Genomic DNA, 18,968 nt, shown 5'->3' with positions numbered 1-18,968 from the left:
AATATTACTACCTACTGGTAACAGTCAGTGGGTAATATATACATATCTAGTCACTGAAAAAAGCATATACATATATAACTGATGAATTTTAGTATTTTTTTGGTTGGTTTAAAATGTTTCGTTTAAACTGACATTTTCATCTTAACTATAATGTCACAATAACATTGGTTTTTTGAGTAAAGATATATATATAACCTAGTGGCGGTCGTAAATGGGTAGTTATAGACAGGCCAGTGTTTCCATAGGAAATGCATTTTTTGTGTTACTAATAACTTTGGTACCATTTGAGGGATTTCCATGAAATCTTCCAAAACAGTTGTCCTTTTTGTCTAGTTTAAGCATGTAAAGTTTCGAGGTGATCCGCCAAGAGAAAAAAAGGGACCCTGAATCTTTCCATACTCAAACTAGGCAAAAATAAACTGTTTTGTCCATTATAAGACTCAGAGACTTAGTTCTCTGCCCTGAAGTAAATAAAAGCAAATAATATGAGGGGGAATGATAGGGATACCCTGGGGGGATGGGGCCCCCAGGGCTATAATAAACATAGGGAGAGAGGCAGTGCTGCCACTCCCCTCTTAATATGTATATATATATTTATACATAGCCCAGAACTATTGAACATGAGGTCCCCAAGGCTAAAATTGACTTGTTGCGGTCACATGGTCCCCTACCCTTTAAAATGTTTAAATAATAAAAACAAACCACTGGGATGGGGTCCTCAGGGCCTAAAGAAGCTCACAGAGGGGGCCTCTCCCATTTCAAATACATATGACCCTGGGGGATAGGGGCCCCAGGGCTTAGTGAGGCTTGGGGAGGGGATCCACATGGACCCCTCCCCTTTATTTTTTAGTATCACCCCAGGAAAGGGGATCCCCAGGGCCCTCCACTCTTTTGTGTTTGGACCCAGATAGGGATACGGGGGCCTGAAGCCTGACCTTATGCTACTCATGGCAAAAGGCGAGCACAGCGAGGAATTGGCTCAATGCTGAGGTTTGCCTCAGCCAACTCCTGGGATTGGCTTTACATATGGTAATAAAATTAAACATTACATTAAAAACCCCTAGAAATTTGCTGAAAAAACACGCAATAACGGTATAGTTAGGTGTGACGAAATGGTCTGTTTGTGTTAAAACAAACCTTAGAAATTCAGATAAAATACAGAAATTAAACAGTTATAGTTAGCAGCGCCAACCATAACTTGCGCCCCTGCCATGCACTGCTTATGGCCTCACATATTATATCGCTCTTGACATATTCTATGACATCATTTATGACATAACTGATGACACCTCAAATGACCTCATTGATGGGATCACTGATTACATCATCCTAGCTTCTAAACAGAAGGGGGTGGTACACACTGTATCATAGCACAGTTTGCCCCTTTGCACTGAGGTAAATGCAGTAAAATGTTTGTGGTAACTTGAATATTGGCTATAGTTTTCCCCAGAGTTGGTGCAGATAGTGCTGCATAGCTCTAGACGCATGTGTTTCTGGATTTTATCCTTCATTCAGTAGTGATCAAAAATTAATTTCATCAGGGGTTGCCGAGAATGCTGTCACAGTCCTCTCTGAAAAACTTCAGACTACAAATGAAGTAAGTGTGAATTTGTACTGCATTTACCATAATGCAATGGGGCAAAAGACATGCTGGAATGTGAGGCAGTGTGCTCCAAATGTTTCCTGTTTAAAAAGGCTTCCTTGAGGTAGCAACCTGACAAGCTTTGGTTGATGCACCTGTGTGCCAGTGGGTGGTACTGAGACCTAAGAGGACTTTGGCAGCATTTCCAGTAACCCCAAAAATGCTTCTGCTCTCTACTGGTGAAGGGCTAAACTGAGAAACACATGTCTAGACATATACAGCACCAGCTGCACCCACTACGGTGAAAACCTAGACTACAAAGTAAGTAAGAGTGAATTTGTACTGCATTTACCATATTGCAATGTGCAAACTGCATTCTGGAGTCTGAGGCAGTGTGCTCCCAATTGTTTTATATCATCCAAGCGTCTTTTGCACACAGTGCTTTAAAAACTAGTATGGCATTAGAGACTTAAAAGTTGTTAGAAATGTCCCTTTTTGCGTGGTTTTCCCCAAACTTTTTCCCTTCTTTGTCTTATTTGTTTCAGATCAGGTTTGTTGGCTTTAGGACTCTGGACACTTTACCACTGCTGACCAGTGCTAAAGTGCATGTGCTCCCTGTCTAAATTGTATTGTGATTGGTTTATCCAGGATTAGCATATTTGACTTACTAGTAAGTCCCTAGCAAAGTGCACTTATTTGTGCACAGGGCCTATAAATCAAATGCTACTAGTGGGCCTGCAGCACTGATGTTGCCATCCACACGAGTAGCCCTATAAACATGTCTCAGACCTGCCATTGCTGTGTCTGTGAGTTCAGTTTCAAACTGCCATGTCAACCTGGCAAGAGCATCCACTTGTCAAGCCCAATCCTTCCCTTTTAGTACCGGTAAATCACCCCTAAGGTAGGCCACAGGCAGTTCCACAGGCAGGGGGTAGTGTATTTAGAAGGTAGGACATGTACTGATGTGTGTTACATGTTCGGATAGTGAAATACTGTTAATTTCATTGTTCACTATTGCAGGACCTGTCTCTTCCATAGGTTAACTTGGGGATTGCCTTGAAATATATTTTAGGTGTAATTTCCCATTGAGAGCAGAAACAGATATGAGTTTGGGTCTCTGAACTCACAATTTAAAAATACATCTTTTGGTGAAATTGATTTTTTAATTGTAAGTTTGAAAATGCCACTTTTAGAAAGTGGGAATTTTCTTGTTTAACCATTCTGTACCTCTGCCTGACTGCTGAATACCCTTCGGTGTTAGGGTGACAGCTGGGCTATTTATGCATTTACTCTAGATAGGCCCGCAAAGGAAGCTGAGGTGTGCCCTGCATATCCTGATGGCCCAAAGTAGGTTGATGATTCTTGCAGATCTAGAGATGTACGAGGAGCTGAAACTTGCACCTATTAGGGGTGTGCCTGTCCTTACACAAAGCAGCCTCCAACCCCCTGCAGTATGTCTGGAGCCAGGACAGGGAAGGCAACTTCATGTGCACTACAAAGTCTTCTCTTTGAAGTTTGCCTACTTCAAAGACAGAAATGGGTATAAGTACTGCACCTCTGATACCACATAGTTAGAATCCTTCTGGACTGAGGGCATTCTGCCAGGAAGAAGAGCTGAATGCTGGATGTGGGAATGCCACTTTGCCTGTTGCTTTGTTGCGCTGGCCTGCTGCTTGCTGATTCTGTCCTGGGAGTGAAATGACTGGACTTGCCTTTCTACATCCTGCTTCCAAAGGTTCTCCAAGGTCTTGGACTGAGCTTGCCTCTTATTAAGAAGTCCCAGGGACCTCAAAAAGGTCATCTGCTAGCACTTGGACTCTCTTGCTGAGAATCCTGACTTGCCAAGCTGTGCCAAATCTAGTTCCTGGTGCCATGGGAGTGAGTTCTGGTGCACCAAGGAAGAAACTAGTGCATCAACTTCCAGAATGACTGCAGAACCGGTGCCGCTCCCGGACCCCACGCCGCTGCCTGATTCAGAGTAGTGGTCCCTGCTGAGTACAATAACTGCGACGTACAAAGCAGACCCAATGCTGTTGCAGCGCTTCGGAGGTACTGCCACATCTTCAGTCCAGAGTGCAATGTCACCGATGTCCATGGCACCTGACACCACGGCAGCACCTCTAGCCCATGGTGTGATCGTGACACCGTGAAGCCAGCGCCTTGACCTGCTGGATTCATCAACCCCTCCTTGTCATAAAGAACTGATGCCTTGCCAGCAGTGCTGCATCACCTCCTCTGCTACCATAACGAACCAACGCCTCACCTCCCCTGCCTAGTAGTAAGGAACCATCGCGTCACCTCTCCCATGGCAGTAAAAAAACAATGCCACACTGGCTCTAGCGACGCCTCACCTTCCCGTCTCCGTGCACCATCCTTGTTTCCTCATCGTTTTCCAAGGTACTGTAACCAGGATCTACACAACTCTGTGGTCGGTCACGCTCCCTCTCACCAGACTGTTGGAAGTGACTCCGTCAAGCCCTTTTAAAAGCCCCAGTTGAAGCTATTGTGTTTCTAAGTGCTGCTACATTTCTTCTTTGAAAATTCATATCTTTACATGTGTATGTTGGATTTTTGTCATTCTGGCCTAGTTTTACTCAAGTAAATACTGGCTAATTTTCCTGTCTGGTGTGGTGTACTTTTGTGGTGGCTCCACTGTGTTACTGTATGTGTCTACAAATACTTTACACATTGCCCCTGAGATACGCCTAACTGCTTGAGCCAATCTGCCAAGGGGGTGAGCCGGGGTTATCTTAGCTGTGTGGCTCCTTTACCCTGACTAGAGTGAGGGTCCTTCATGGACAGGGTGCAAACCACTGCCAACTAGAGACCCCATTTCTAATAAAAGTAAATACAAAATTATTCAGAATAATATGCAGCATCATTAATCCCATCACAGATGCAACTCTCTTGGGTGTAGCAAGCATGGGTTATGTGCAACATTGACCCATACCACACATTTTACAGGTAGCCTAGTTATCAAACACTGATATTTCGGAAGCCCTTAATGAACATGCAGTTCAATCGGCATACAAGTGTTCAGAGACAGCCAAGTCCCTCATGATGCTCAATTTCTCTTCCAAAATTAGTAATCTACTACGGACAGCCTTTATCTGTATCAAACATGTCATAGTCACCAAACCTACATTAAGAAATGAAGTTGATATGAGTAGAAAAGTAAGTACTGTAAACAGTGTTTATTCTATAGCAAGGGTTTACTCTGTACTACACTATTTTCAAACAGTGAAACTCTCATAAGAAATACACCAAAGAGTATTGTAAAGTATCTACTAAGACCAGTGTACTCTCTATGCGTAACTTGAATAAAGAGAAATTAGTCACTTGAAATAAACAATGCCTGGATGTCTTCTAATGCTAAACAAGCACAAGCACATAGGTTAGTACGTGGTGCTTGCAGTCTTCTTTGTTATGTAGAAATTGCTCTGCTGAGTGATTCTTTCTATTAACTCAATGTTGCTTACAGTGCTTAGGGCCAGATGTAGCAAAGGGTTTCACCCATTTTGTGTCTATGAGAAAATGTGCTCGTACATATGGCCCTTAGTATCTACTATGTACAATCTTTGCCTTTTTCGAAGGTTTTTCTGCAGAGTCAAAAAAAGTGTGTAGAGCATATTGAATAAATGCTGTCAACTGATCGGCATACAGACTTACTCTTCAATACAAAGATTTAGAACATGTCCAATATCTCTACACACCCATGATGTAGTAGAAGCACATCCATTTTCTAAACGCTTACATAAGGTACCTGGACCCGGCCTGTATAAAACGGGTTGAAAAGTAATATGGTAGCTAACTACCACTACGTAAACTATAAAATAAATTAGCAAACTCATTGGATGATGATGTCATCTGAGATGTCATAAATCATGTCATAGAACATGGCATGAGTGATGTGATATGTTAGGTCATAAGCACTGGGAGATGTGGAGCCAGTTATAGTTAGCCCTTCTAACTATAATTGATGAATTTCTGTGATTTGTTGTTCAAAATGTTAATGTTGCCACAGGCATTCACCTAACTATGACGTTACTTTAACCTCTGTTTTTTCATGAACTTCTAAGGTTCTTTTTTTTTTAATAAAAAAATGATCTTTTGATCACACCTAACTACAGAGTTACTTCGACATTTGTTTTTCTCAGTGAATATACATATTCACTAAAAAGAAAACTTCTAATGAAGCTGCTGTTGTTGCCGCATGGTTTGCTATCCTACATAAATCACACTCGAGATCTGCCATAAAGTCAGCTATATTAGGGAGATGAATAATGATGAATTTCTGTCCAGGAAGCAGGTGGGCTGCAAGGCACGCAGCAATGTGATCTAAATGCGAGATGATGAATGCAGTACTCTGTAATTGCCGAAGCTGCTCCTGAACACTTCACGTTCCCTGATGCCTCTTGCATATCTATCTATCTCTCTATCTACCTATCTGTTACCTATCAACAGTGGCAGACGATGACTGCAAAAAATGGTGGGGCATAAATCCATACACAATATTTCACTCTCCAAGCAAGCATAGCGAATGGGACCAATCTTTAAAGTCCTGACTGTTTTTGCCCTAATAGTCATATGATTAAATCACAGCAGGCACACTTTGGCCCAGATTTATACTTTTTTTTCACCGCATTTGCATTTTTTTTTTTGCAAAAGTGGCACAAACTTACCATACATTTGTATTTTGTAGGTTTGCGCCGCTTTTACGTAAAAAAATGCAGGGCTTTTGTCTTTCAACCTCCTGAGCACAATAAAATTAGAACTACTGCCTCAACCTATCTTTCAGACCTGGCGAGAGCGCAAGAGACTGTGAATGTGCTGAGTTCTTTAAAACACTGACCAGCAATAGTAGGCTTTGGCCTACTAACCTAATCGCTTTTACCTATGCACTTTATTGATGTACACTCACCCACCCACAGTAAACAATTTTCTCCCCTTTCTCGTAATTCCTTCCTTTACTTACATATATTCACATTACGCTTCCCACTGCCTCTCACCCACCTCAAATACCCATACACCCATAGTTCCCCACCCACTTAGGAACCCTCTCCAAACAGCAGTGTGGGACAGGCTGGTCGGGGAATCTGCACTGCCAGTCAGACACACTTGAAAGGCTTGTGTATGATTCGTGCTTTTGGTCCTGGCATGGCCCACAGAACCAAAAACGCGAGTCCACATACTGACCCTTTCAAACAGACCAGTCCAACACTGGCAATCAATGACTCGCCCATTTATACAAACACATGCATTTTCCCCATAGAAACAAAAAGCTACACTTAGTGGTTTAGCTCATGTCTATTTTAGTTCTCCTGCAGACTTTGTTTAATGTGAAGGTGCAATAGCTTGATGTCCCAATTCACCTTAACCAACTATAATCTGTAGGGGAAAACAAGCATCAGAAGTCAGATATGAATCAATTAACGCCGACCTTACTGAAGCTTGAGCAAGATTAACAATTAGATATGTAATGGGAGAGAGCAAAGAAATGATTTATATTTTTTTCTACACATAACCCCTAAAAGGTTCCAACTTACTTGGGATTTTCAGGCAGTGCACTGCAGTGATGTTTTCATTGAAGCTCAGAATGTTTTCACTTCAGCCTGATGATGTTGCATGCACTAAATGCCACCTTTCTCCTCTTATTTGAGAGTGAGGTGTGGTTAATTAATATTGCAACGGCATCCCAATCAAGTGATATTTACATGATAAGAGCAATTAAATGACTCCATATGATCAGGACGATTCGCTGCAAAATCTGTTTTCGTTACTCTGGTGTCCCAGAACTAGCCAATAAGACGGCATGAAAATCTTGGCATAGTTGTGTATTAGAATAATAAGAGCTTTTTCTCAAAATGCCATTTGCGTAAAAGTGCACCTTAAAGGGTGTCCATATGATGTCATCTCTTGGGGACTCCACCACTAAAGTCCTGTGCTTTCAATTTACCAACTAATGCATTGTGGTAGTTGCAGTCATTTTAAACACATGCAGGACTCCTCCAATTCAGCATAAATAAATCGTTCCCTAAAATCCTTTCTGCGTGTGATTAACAGAACCCTGATTTCAGTAGGAATTTCCATTAGCCCTTTATCACTGCTAGTTACTTTGATAACACCAATCAGTCAGAAGTACCCGATCACAATGGCATTTCTATAGAAAACCCAGGACTAGGAACACAGAGTGATGTGTTCATGTTACACCTAGCCTACCCAAGATAAATCAGTAAATGAGAGTACATTTTGCTCTCCTCTTTCCATAATAAGAACTAACACACAAGTCAGTATGTAGTTGCTATCCATTGCTGTTGGTCCTATTAAACTATCAGTCATTCTGCAGTAAGTGAGCACTGTTCCATGTTGTGTTGTGATTTAACACTCTGAGTATCAGCCTATAAGATGTGTGACTCAGCTTGTTTTGTCAAAGTATATCTGTTGTAGTTTTGTAGCTACTACATGGCTGAAGAGTGGAGCTTACAGCACTGTGATCGCTTGTGACAACCAATGAGAGTTTAAGGTACAGCCATGTACTGTCTCAAAGGTTTCTCAACCGTTTCCTGTACAGGGCATTTTCCCATTCCTTGACAACCAGCATTATATAATTTTTCTTAACTGACCAATTCACCAATACTGGACTCAAAAACCTCACTAGCTACCAGTGGCAAATATCCTTCAGAGCACTTTGCATTGTATACAGAGTGATCCATGGGACCAGATCAGCCTTCCAACAATGTAAACTCAGATCATGCAACCAAAGGAGAAACCTTAGAAGAAATGTGGCCCCTCATCTGATAATCCCTCCTTACCAAAAATATTGCCTGGGTTGGAGCCCCTGTTAGTTCTGACTTGCAAGATCTGGAATACGTTCCCAGAGAGGTTAAAGACCATCAACAAACATCAAGAATTCAGCAGAGAAATGAAGACCTTTCTCTTTCCAAATGTTGGACTCCACTAAATCTATGCCACAACTGTTGACTTGTTTGTATATGCTTTTTGTGATCACATCATCACACTCTGTTTACATCTAAAAACATAAACCATGGTTACATGCTGCTGCACCAAGGCTGAATCAGTCTCTCGGAGCCACACACACAGCACCAAAACTCAACCATAGAGAATATAACTATAACCAACATCCTTCTCTCATCCATGCACTACAGATGCAGTGACGTAACAAAGGCCCCCACGATGCTGGAGGGAAGGGCAAGCTCCAGGAGGTCCCTTTAGCACAATATCTTGGCCTTTGAGCTCCTGAGTGAGTTCTGAGGGGAGGCCCCGCCATGTACTTTGCTGGGGGGCGGCTCAAATTTCCTTATGTCACTGTACAGATGTAGTAATTCCTCACCAGACGCTAGGAAAGTGTTTGGGGCCTCACCAGGAGGTAGGAAAGTGCTAAATAAATGGACTACAATATAATATGTAAGACATATCGAATCATAATATCCATACTCTTAAACTAAGGCTGAAGACCAGTAGATGCAAAGATAGAATGCACCCCATCATTTATCTAGCTCATAAAATCAAACCACTGAACCAAAACGTTAAGAATAGATGATACATATATCTAGTTGTTTGCACAGTGACCGAATTAAGAATTTGTAATGCATTTTGGGTCTCCAAGTATTATTCTCTTCTCCCCATTCTGATGCTCGCCACCAAGAGCGAGTGACATCTGTTTCTCATGTGTGAGTCTTCTTGGAGACCTAGGTACTTTCTACCCTCGGGATACATCAGCTCTGCACAGTGGTCATTTAAATGGATGGGAATAATGTGGGGGAGAGGACCAACGATAACAGAGTAGAGATGGAGTCTAGATTGGGTCCTATGCCTTATAAGTTAAATTTTTTTAGAGGAGGCTCCATCCATCCATTCCTGATGTCAAACTATAGAGAAGAAAGTTTGTAATGCTAAAAAAATATTTGAGAGAGTGAAAATATAGCTCCAACCCTCCCACGAGAAGTGGGATGGTATGAATGCCCATGTACTAAAATCCAGTGGATTTCTCTCTATTGCACTCCAGCAGCTCCCAGCACACACACATAAAGGTCTGCTGGCATTGCCAGAGGGGACTGCGAGACAGGAGTCTGCTTTCTTCGGCACAGGTTGGGCTGCCACGATCGTTCCCTGAAAAATATTTGTAAAATTGTGCTTCAAATTGCACGGATTGAATCCCACATTAAAAAAATGGGTAGGCGCAGCGAGTGGCTGCTTTGAAAATTTTCGCCAGAGCTGATATTGGTTTCAAGTTCTGACATGGGCACACTCCTTTCATTTGGACACCGAGCCATTTTCCTACCTTCAAACTTTCATCTAAACAAGCTTATAAAAAATGAAAGCAAGAAACTACTTTCAGAGTGGAAACTGTTCGCCCGGGGCTTTGATCCCACGTGCAGGGCCGCTGCCTCTAGCTAGCCAATTTGTTAAAAAACACAAACCGGAGGGGGACTACAGCACGCCCACGCCATCTTTTTTAATCAAAGTTGAAGCAGCAGCTTTGTGCTGAATGCGATGTTCTCGCGGCACCGGAAATCAGTGTGCAGTCAAGAGCAACAACTTCAAAGCTGTCGCGCAATTAAACCAAACCACGGCATTTCTCCAAATCTGCCCTGACCAAATGTTTAGTGAGGTTCAGTGTCGAGGACATTAGAGACATTTACACATTCTTGCAGCCAACACCACTGGAGCATAACCTGCATATTTCTTCTCATGAAACACTGGCTGTTCGTCAGTCCCTGTGAGGGAGAACTAAGGGTTCTGCCAAGAAGATACCAATTAGTTCTCATTTATCAGTGTGTTAACCATCTGGATTACACCAATTGAACATGGTCACAAATTCACTGGTTATTTAGAGCCATGCAATTTTAGTTGTTGCATGTTTTCAATTGAATCTAGTAATAGTGCCGGATGCCTAGTTCTAGTCACTGGATGCCTCCATCTTGAACCTAGTTTTAGTCACTTCACGCCTCTATCATGGTCCTTTGTTCTAGACACTGTATGCCTCAATCCTGAACCTAGTTCCAGTCACTGCATGCCTCCATCAAGGACCTAGTTCTAATCTCTGCATGCCTTCATCTTGAACCTAGTTCTAGTCACTGCATGCCTCTATCCTGAACCTAGTTCTAGCCACTGTATGCCTCCAGCATAGATCTGAGTCTGGTCATTTCATGCCTTCATCATGGACCTAATGCAAAAACAACAGTAGATGGATGGAATGCAGAACAAATCAAACATTCACCCCCAGTCACAGATCTGGGTTTAAGCCATCAGTTTTTTTGCTTGCCATGCCATTCCAGCTCAGGCCCAGCCATATGCAAATCAGTCTTGACCCTGTTCCCCATGGGAACAGTCCAGCCCGAACTTCCAGTCCAGGTACTCCCAAGTGGGAAGGGTATGCCCAGACGTGGGTCCCGTGCTCACTGCGCCACTGGATTCAAGCTAGCCTAGCTGATGAAGGGTGATACCCTGAAACCGGTCCTAGGATGCTTGTTTCAGGTCCAGGGAGGACTTGGCTTGGCAGTTTGGGCTGGACTGTTCCCATAAGAAACAGGGTCAAGACTTATTTGCATATGGCTGGGTCCAACCTGGCGTGGCGTGGTGAGCAAAAAAGTGGCAGATTAAACCCAGATCTTTGTGACTGGGGGTGAATGTTTGATTTGTTCTGCATTCCGTCCATCATCTGTTCTTTTTGCATTCATCATGTACCTAAGTCTGGTCACTTCATTCCTCCATCAGAGACCTAGTTCTAGTCACTTGATGCCTCTATCTTGAACCTAGTTGTAGTTACTGCATGTCTCCATCATAGACCTAGTTATAATCTGTGCGTACATCTATCCTGAACCTCTAGGCACTGTATGCCTCCATCATGGACCTAGTTCTGGTCACTGCATGCCTTCATCATGGACCTAGCTCTAGTCACTGCATGCCTCCATGTTTTACCTAGTTCTAGTCACTGGATGCCTACATCATAGACCAAATTTCCTTTGCTGCATTTCTCCAAATAAATCTAGCTGTGGTCGCTGTATCCCTACCTTAGAAATAAGTTGCAGTAGCTGCATATCTCCTTCTTAAACCAAATATGCCAGCTGCATGATTCCATCATGAAACATTTCTAGTTGTTGCACACACACATCTCCTTAGGAAACCTAACTGTAGTTGTATGTCTCCAGGGGAAGTCCTTGCAGCATATATCAAACCTGAATTTAATCCTAGTTTCTGCATGCTCTATCTTGAACCTAGTTTTAGTTGCTGCATCTTTCCACCATGAACGTATTTCTACTTGCTTTGCATTCCTCCATTGTGAACCTAGTTCTGGGTGATGCATGTTTCTAGACGAACATTATTCTTGTCACTGCATGCCTGTAGTTTAATGTAGTTTTAGCCATTGCCTCCGTCTTGAACTGAATGCTAGTCTCTGAACGCCACTAGTCAAACCTAATTCTAGTCCCTGCATGTTTTTAGCTTTCTGCACATCTCCATCTTGAACCTCTTTCTAGTCACTGCGCATCATATCTCTTGTTGGACCTTGCTCTGCTCCTTACATGCTCGCACGTTTTTTGGTCCTAACTTCCCAGTGACTTGACACAGCCCAAGAGCTGTCACAACCCTCACTGAATTCTATCAGTGTTTTTGCTCCTCCACCATGTCAAGGGCACTCTTTGAAGGCCAGAATACATGCATTTGTGTCAGTTACATACACACCATTTAGCCAGTATTTGAAATCCTAGACATGGGCATAACACCATTTGCGTCCTCCAAAATACTTTTTGCACCATTCTCTCAGTGCAAATGTCGTTTTTGGTGGATAAAAAGTTTTAGAAATTGAGTCTACAATGGTAACTTTCAAATGCCACCTTGGAAGAAATATTCAGCTAGGCCACTCCTGGGTCAGCCCTCATGCACAAATGTAGGCTTTTGTTCGAGGAAGAGTGTTGTGCATAGATTGCTATCACTGTGCAGAGTGAGTTCGGTGCCAGCCATAAGGGACAGGAACGTGTAACATGAACTACAGGTCACGGGCTTACGGGCTGAGAAATGCTTTTATTTGCATCATTACAAAATCCAGCCGAATTCAAATATCTCAAGCAGGGTGCAAATAATAACTCCTTCTTTGAAATGTAAATATTTTGTTACAGTTGTCATGCAAATTCAGTCTCAAAGACATTGTTCTCTACACAGCAGTTATTCTAAAAAGACACTCAGGGACAAGCAAAATCCCCCATATTTTACCTTTTTCGTGATCTGAGGCCTCCTAATGAGACACCTACATCATACCTTTGTTAGGTAAAACACTGTGCAGGATTGCCTCATAACAGAGATGTAATTCTATAGGCCCACACTATGGACTCACAGTAAAACCAATACTTAAGGCCAGTTCTAAAACATAATTGGGATAAGAGGATTAGCGGAGAAGCAAATATCTAGGCTTCCTCTCCGCTTATTGTAAGTAAGTAGCAGACACTTATTAGAGTGCAAACGTTCACCTGGATAGGTATCTTGGCGCTATAAAACCCTTGCCAGTTAGATACAGTGCAGTATCTGCAGCTTCCGCCCTCCTGCACCAGGAGGGGTAAAGGCCTACCTCTAATTTCGGAAAGAGACAGGTTTTTAGGCTTTTCCAGAAACCCTAAAGACTTTAACTGGCTCTAAGGGAGACTGAAAGTCAGATCCACAATTGTGCTGCCTTTACTTAGAATGTTCTCCCTCCCGATCTTACTTTCTTGAATTTTGGAATGCCAACCAAGTTAGTAAAGGCAGATCGTAGGTGTCTCTGCAGTCTGTAGCGTTCAAAGAGGTTTTGAAACGCAGGTGGGCCTATCCTGTTTAAGGCCTTAAAACCATAAACATATCCTCTATTACTGGGAGCCAATTAAGTTCTAAGTTCCGAGGATGAGTCATATCGTGATTTATTAAAAGCCAGTTTTGCAGCCATCGTTTGAACCAGATATACCTTTCTGATTAGATACTCGGGGGTTCCAAGGAGAAGCACATTACAATAATTGATTCCATTTAAAATTGCACACTGGACCACTAGTTTCCTTGCAGGTTGGGATAATAGCGGAACCATCTTCCTAAGACTCTGGACAAGACCAAAACAGCTACTTGGGGTTCTGGTAAAGAGTGCTCCCATGGTGAGCTTGTCATTCACGTAAACCCTAAAGTTATGCACGACCTGGGCTACTTTCAAATTCTCAGAACTAGCCCAAGGCCAAAAATCCATCGAGAGGCATAGGGGCACTTTGGAAGAAATTCAACACAGAAATTCTGCTTTACCTTCATTGAACTTTAAGGAGTTCGTTTTCGGTCAATTTGCCATCTCCTTAAGGCAGCTATGCAACCTTTCTACCGAGGAATGATTTTCTTTGTCCATTCTTAGAATTGGCTCCGTATAATCAACTGCATAGTTTACAATTGTGAACACAAATGATTTAATGAACAGCATTAGCGGTCGTAGATTTATGTTAAATAGTATAGGGCTCAATGCAACATTCTATATATTACACAAGCAATTTTACAATGGAGTGAGAATAATATGGTGTTCCTGTGCTACTATGCAATCAAAATCATAAAAATATTTTTTGCTGACTATTATTATCAATAGGATCCAGCATACATTTATTTCGTAAGAAATATTAATTTCTAATAGCAATGGCTCCTCTTTTGTATCATTGTGTGTGTTCAAATAAATAATGTGATAATGCTTCCATAGAATGTTCCACATTGTGTCCCAAGCTTTGCATTTTCTTGCCACATAATTTAATCAATCTGCCACATTTGGTGATGGCATAGCGAGCCCTACATTTACAAAATCTCACATGTACAGGCCAATAGCTACCGAGGTGACAACCAGTTTACAGAAATCACCAAGAGAGCAAATTATCCCTCTGGACAGAAATCTTACAGGCTGCCACCTGTGACAGGAAACCTATTCCTCGATTACTTAGGTCTTGTAGATGCAGGCCTCTAATAGCTCAAACTATTGCTCAGGTAAACATATCTTCCATACATCTAACTGTGCTCCTGTCGTTCAGGCTACAGAAACTGTTCAGGCTCGGATTTCTGACAACAAACTATCCCTAAGATACTACACCAAATCCCTATGTGTACAGCTAGTATGCAAGTTAAGGGCTCAGATGACGTATCCATCAGGTTAAAAAGACAGTAAAGGTCTAGTCTTTAGATAGCAAAGATGTCACTTAGGTTACACATAACCTATAGGGTCAGGCGTTTGACAACAAAGATGCTCTCATGTTATTCAGATCTCATAGGCCTGGTCTCCAACATCAGAGGCATCCTTAATATACTTTCATGCTTAGGTCTGATAAATCAAAGTTATTCCTTTCAATACATAGATCGTCCAGGTTTTAGCCTCTGACAGCCAAATTATCCCTCAAGTTCAGGACATCTTACAGGCGCAGGCCTTTGAAAGTAGAGCTAGATTTCTGTATGAAGTGTGTTTAAAGACTCAACAGTCTGAAAAAAGATATCCCTCAGGTTTCACAGTCCTTACACGCTCTGATCTGTGACAATAAAGCTACATTTTGGGTACGGAGCTCCTGTGGTCTTGGGAATATGATTCCAAGTTATTCCTGAGGTTATAGAAATATTCCAGGCTTAGTCCTCTGACAAGAAGGCTATTCTTAAAGTTGCACTTATCTCACAGGCTTAGTCTTTGGATAGCTTACTGTGCCTCTTCTTTGTATGCAAGGCTAAGGTTATAATAGGAGAGCATATCCACCCGGGGAAAGAAAAGCGCCAGTAGCTGAATCGGGGTCGGATAGGAATACCTCACTGGGGCAACCAGTAGTGGAACTTTAACTTTTTGCTTAAATATTTGTACGGAGGAGCTGTACTGCAGACTGGGTCTCTACAATGGCAGTAGGACAGCCACAGACTGCCCTATTTCTTACTCGAAGGTCTGACATTGGAGAGTCAGACACCTTGAGTCTCATTGGCTTCAAAAAGAATGGGCTTGCTTCTTATATTTCGGATGTCGTTGTAAGAAGGTCATAGTTTGAGCACCCTCATCTTGACTTCAGGCAGTGGGATCTCTTGGATCCACCAATAAAAACAATGTTTTTGCTGGCTTTGCTAGGTAGTTTTACATGAAAAAGAATGGACCAACATATTCAAATGGCGAACGTGATGCTACATGTAGAACACATGCACTGCTTGGAAACATACACACAAACTTATTGCTGCATGGATAGTGAAATTCACTCCATAGAAAAATATGAAAATCTTCAAATGAACACCATCTTCACGCAGTCATGTAAGTACATCACCATATTCACAATCATACACTTACAAACCATACTATATCCATTCAGAGTCATAGTTTATGTTTTTAAGTTCATGAAGTCACTGCACTTACAAATCTGCTAACTTCTACTGTCACCTGTGATTTTATTGTGTTACTGCACAGTCCTTGCTCTATTCGCTATAAACACTATGCAACCGTTGTGGTGCATAAGTATTTCTTTTCAAAATTGAATAAACACAATAACACAGCTTTCTATCACTTTTTCACTCCCAGAAATTATTTCCACAGCGTCAAAGGAGGCCACACTTTTAACTTACAAATTCCCAACCAAAGTTGTAGTAAGTTTGTGCCAAATGAAAAATCAGTGTCCATGATGTGCTTGGAGTTTTCTTCCAGTGGCTAGAGGGCACTGATTATGTGTCCATTCCAGTAGCACCATATTGTGATTGGTGGTCCTGGACAGGAAAAAACAAAGGCTCATACAGTATTGGAAGGAAGCTCATTAATAACAGGGTTTGCCTTTGGTCGCCATAGCAGCATGCCGCTCCTGAGCCGCTTGACCAGCACTGTTGAGGGTGATTCCCATTGGCAGAGAATCGGAGATGGCTGTGACTCCACCATTGAAAACACAGCACCACTTCCATCTCTAGATGAGGACGGGACACCAAGAGCTCAGGGCAAAGGACATCGGCAGGTTATGCCTGGTACCCCATTAGAGCTAAGCTCAAAATTTCACCCAAACTTTCTGTGATCTCACAGCTATTTTCTACAGCTTCCCTGATTCATTTTAAATGTGGCTATTACATCTTCAATTGCACACACTGAATTTGATATGAATAACTCATGGAAATAAGGCTGTGGCCTCCTTATACCCAGGACTCGAAGAAATTTGTCTTTAGCCCTACAGCACTGTTTCTGCCTACATAGCCCTCTGCTCACTGAGGCCAGCTCTAGCTTTTCTACTCATTGAGGCCAGCTCTCAGTAGCTTCTGGAATACTTGTCCCAGGAATGTGATCTTTTCATCAGCTAACAGTAATTTGTAAAGTAATATTTGTTCAGTTTTTTAATATTTAAGAAAAAGCTAGTACACTGATATGGTGATAATATATTACAAAGGGTACAATTCATAAGTGATTGGTGTAGGGTGATTATGAGAAAATTGTGTGCATAACACAAACTCTGAATGGACAGCAGGGAGGTACATTTGTTCCACATGGGAAGCAAAGAACAGTGTGCATCCGGTGCAATGCGAAGAAGTGAAAGATAATTAACCAAAGGTCTGAGTTGAGAGAAAGAGAAGCCATTTACTATGCCACCCAGGTACATAATGACCCTGCTTAGAACCCATCCACACCTAAATGTAGAAAGAGAAGAACTTTAATATGTTATCCAGTGCCCTAAAGAACCTGCTTATAACCCACCCAAACATAAATGTAGGATGATAATCACTTCAGTATGCTGCCCAGGGACATAATGACCCTGCTTCTAACCCATCCAAACATATGTGTCGAAGGAGAAGCGCTTTAATATCTTACCCAGGGACATAATGATCCTGCGTATAACCCATCCAAACCTATATGTAGAAAGAGACGCACTTTAATATGTTTCCAAGGGACATTATCACCCTGCTTATAAAACAACAAAACCTACATGCTAAGAAAATTCAATAATATCAGAATTGAGGCTCTTATATCCAGTTTGCTGCTATCATATGCTTGGATATTTCCAATGATCAGGTGAATGTTCTGCTAGTAACAGATGGGGCAACATGCCACAGATCTGCTTAACGTGCCAGGGAGATTCTCAGCGTGCCCCAGAGATGCTCAATATGCCAGGGAGCCACTCAATGTGCCAGAGAGCTGCTAAGTGGACCATGGAGCAGGTCAATGGGCCAGGGAGCTGCTCAATGTAGCAGAGAGAGGCTCGGCGTGCCACAGAGCTGCTCAATGTGTCAGGGAGCAACTCAATGTGCCAGGGAGCTGCTAAGTGTGCCACAGAGCAGGTCAATGTGCCACATGAGCCAGGGAGATGCTTGAGGTGCCAGAGAATTGTTCAACAAGCCAGGAAGCTGCTCAGGGCGCCACAGGTCAGACTAATGTGCCAGGGAGCTGCCCATGGTGTCAGGGCATTTCGGTTTGTTATTAGAGATAGAGAAGGCCACTTAATCCCTTCATGTTGCTGATAGTAAAGGCTCAGACAGCAGAGCTGTCGACTATGCAATATACATAGATTGCCTTATTGCCAAACTACAATAGGCATGTATTTCATTTTGCATAGACTTTGCCTCCTATTGTCAAAGACTTATTGTCAAGCCTGTTTCTGGAATGAATTCCTGCATACATAAAACATGTATTCGCAGAACCCTGTTTCCACATGCCCTCAGTATTCTGAGCACCACTGCAGTACCAAATTTCCATAGTGCTGTGCATGTTTTCAATATTGTACTTCTCAGGTATAGAAAGCACACGCTGCCATGGCATCACTGTTTCCCCATTACCTATATCAGAGGTTCTTACCCTAAGGCCTAATGCTTACTCAAGGGGTCTGTGACAATTTTACTAAATTAAATAATAATACAATTTAGGTAAAAAAATTATTAAAGTGCCTACACATTAAGAAGCATAATTGAAACTGTCAAAACCTTTTCTGTATTTGATTAGGAATAAGACAAGGTATTTCAATATTTGAGAATTTGTTTGGTGTATCTTTGTTTGTATATTTTTATGTTTTGTTTTGAGTTTCATATCATAGAAATTGCTGGGTCTGGGAGATGTAAGCTTCCAATAATAACTCAGTGGGGATTCCCGGATTCCAATAATGATTCAGTGGAGATCCACAGAAGTCAAATGGCTAAGATCCTCTGGTCTATATTATTTACTGTTGCTTTTGTGATCCAGGCATGTACAGCATCATTATCTTGCTGGTGAATGTTCGGATTTCATACAAATAATGGCCCCCATTTCCCAAAGCAAAGACTGGTCATACATTACCAGTCCTGTTGTTCTGAGTAAGTTTGAACGAAGTGGTGAACATATCCCGCCTGTGGATTCCCAGCGTTGATTCACCTATTCTGCTTATCCTAAACTATACTATTAAAGGATTTATCAATAATGCAATGT

At 42.1% G+C, this 18,968-nt stretch overlaps 1 protein-coding gene across 2 annotated transcripts in view; it reads right to left on the bottom strand.

Annotated features, from left to right (window-relative positions):
* SLC24A4 (solute carrier family 24 member 4) overlaps positions 1-18,968 on the bottom strand; it is a 551,017-nt gene that overhangs the window by 387,693 nt on the left and 144,356 nt on the right. The window lies entirely within an intron of this gene.

Source organism: Pleurodeles waltl, chromosome 9, assembly GCF_031143425.1.
Source record: "Pleurodeles waltl isolate 20211129_DDA chromosome 9, aPleWal1.hap1.20221129, whole genome shotgun sequence".
In the NCBI taxonomy this organism is placed as follows: domain Eukaryota; kingdom Metazoa; phylum Chordata; class Amphibia; order Caudata; family Salamandridae; genus Pleurodeles; species Pleurodeles waltl.
Note: the sequence above shows the minus strand (reverse complement) of the source record. Positions and strands in the feature narration are given on the sequence as shown.